The sequence below is a fragment of the Scylla paramamosain genome, chromosome 41, assembly GCF_035594125.1.
Source record: "Scylla paramamosain isolate STU-SP2022 chromosome 41, ASM3559412v1, whole genome shotgun sequence".
In the NCBI taxonomy this organism is placed as follows: Eukaryota; Metazoa; Arthropoda; class Malacostraca; order Decapoda; family Portunidae; genus Scylla; species Scylla paramamosain.
Window position 1 is genome coordinate 12,521,967 of NC_087191.1, and position 2,357 is coordinate 12,524,323.

The window sequence follows — 2,357 nt, forward strand, 5'->3', positions numbered from 1 at the left end:
TGTGTGTGTGTGTGTGTGTGTGTGTTATGATGAAGTACAGTAGCATATGTATGTACTCACGAGAACACACACACACACACACACACACACAGAGAGAGAGAGAGAGAGAGAGAGAGAGAGAGAGAGAGAGAGAGCACTTTCTTTTCACCTCACTCGCTTCTCTTGCAAACCACCCACCTCTCTCTCTCTCTCTCTCTCTCTCTCTCTCTCTCTCTCTCTCTCTCTCTCTCTCTCTCTCTCTCTCTCTCTCTCTCTCTCATATCGACAATTGAAAAACGCTACACACACATCATTGGAGACCCCCCTTCCCCCCTTTCAAAACACCCCCCCCTCTTCGTCCTGTTCCCTCTCCCCTCTCTCCCTCTCTCCCTTCGAATCTTACCTTCTTCTCTCCCTTTTATCTGTAATTACTAGTGAAAGGTGAGAGAGAGAGAGAGAGAGAGAGAGAGAGAGAGAGAGAGAGAGAGAGAGAGAGAGAGAGAGAGAGTGAAAGCTTGCGGAAAATTATTGAGAAAGAGAGAGAGAGAGATGCGAGGAATAACACAGAATCACAGAAAAGAAAAGTTAAAGAAAGAAAGAAAGATAGAAAAGAAAAAGAAAAGAGAAAAAGAAAACGAGATTTGAGTTACATCGAGTCGTTTCATTTATTTATTTATTTACTAGTTGGTTATTCTATTATCAATCTTATTTATCTATCTATCTATCTATCTATCTATCTATCTTTGTTATTTTTCATGTTCCTTTAAGCTAATAACTAAGAATTATAACACAGATTACGTAGATAGGTAATTAAAATGTGATCTGTTTAATTTTATGATATGTTAGTGTAATGATGATAATAATAATAATGATAATAATAATAATAATAATAATAATAATAATAATGATAAAAATTATATAAAGAAGAAAAAAGGTGATGAGGAATAACCAATAATTAGGTACGAAGGAGAATAACGAATAGGATAACGAACGATAAATGATAATAAACAGGAAAAGAAGAGAAAAGAAAATAAAAACAAACAATAAAATAAATAAAGACAAAAAATAACAACAACTGATGTAAAGAAGAAAGAAAATGAAACAAGGAAATCAAAGAAAATGGGAAAAAAAGAAAACACAAAGGAGCCGAAATGAGAGCTGCCGAAACCTTCAATTTGACGTAAAAGAACAAGAAAGAGAAGCAAAACAGGTAGTAATGCCAGTAACTTAATAAAAAAAAAAAAAAGAAAAGGAAGAAAAAAAATGAAAACACGGAAGGAGTCAAAATGCTTTCCTTTTCTTCTTTTTTTAGCTGAAATATAAGATGCCAAAGCCTATTAATTAACGATACAAAAAAAAAAAAAAAGAATAAATGAAAATTAGAATAAAGACGTTTAATGATAGAAAAGAAGTGAAATAAAAATGACAACATGTATGAATAACAATAGCAATACAAAATAAAGAAGGAAATGGAAGAAAACGAGACTGGATAAGTAAGCGAGGGTAATTTTTGACACTTAAACCTTCAAAAGTAGCGAAAATACAAGAATAAAACTAATAACAAATAATTACAGTGAAAAACGTCAAAATAGATCAAGAAATGGAGGAAAACCACAAAAATTACAACCAGGGAGCCGAGATATTAGTGTCCGAAGCCTCGTACCGAAGTAAAGACAAACATAATGAAATAAAGAAGAAAAAAAAAAGACAACGAATAGAAATTAGAACCGGAAAGAAATAAGAACTCTAAACCAAAAAAAAAATTAAAAAAAAAATTACCTAACAAGCCGAAATATTAATAAAAAGAAGAGAAAAGAAAAGAAAAATAGAAACAACAAAAACAGGAAACACATTAACATCTCAAAATAAATGACGACATGAAAAAAAATTACCAACAACTGAAAACAAATCAGAAAAAAGGGGAAAATCAAGAATAAGCAAACCACGGAGCCGAATCTTTAGTCGCCGAAGCCTTCCATTCACCGAGCTTAGCAATACAAGTCAAGCTTCCAGATAGAATCACAACCAATCGCTTTCCTGACCTCCCTTGACCTTCCTTGACCTTGCCCAGTCTCCGCCAGTGCCAGGGCGCCTTCACCACCTCCTCCCTGATCTCCTGTGACCTCCAACAACCTCCCTACCCAACCCTTTGTGACGCAGAAGTAAAGGGTTGAGAAAGTAAGTTTGTTTGTTTGTTTTTTGTTTGTTTTGTTTGTTTTTGGGGTGTTTTTATTCTTGTTTTGTTTTTATTTTCTTGCTTTTAGTCCCGTTTTCTTCTTCTTCTTCTTCTTCTTCTTCTTCTTCTTCTTCTTCTTCTTTCTTCTTCTTTATTTATTTTCTTTTATCAGTTTTCTCTCTTTTTCAGTTCATTCTAACTT

The 2,357-nt window shown here is 33.8% G+C and overlaps 1 long non-coding RNA gene across 1 annotated transcript in view; it reads left to right on the forward strand.

Moving 5' to 3' along the window:
- LOC135092869 (uncharacterized) overlaps window positions 1-80 on the forward strand; it is a 12,409-nt gene extending 12,329 nt beyond the window's left edge. Inside the window, exon 6 of the long non-coding RNA XR_010263100.1 lies at window positions 1-80. This exon is cut by the window's left edge and continues 539 nt beyond it. This is a non-coding gene — a long non-coding RNA (uncharacterized LOC135092869).
- The last annotated feature ends 2,277 nt before the right edge of the window (window positions 81-2,357 follow it).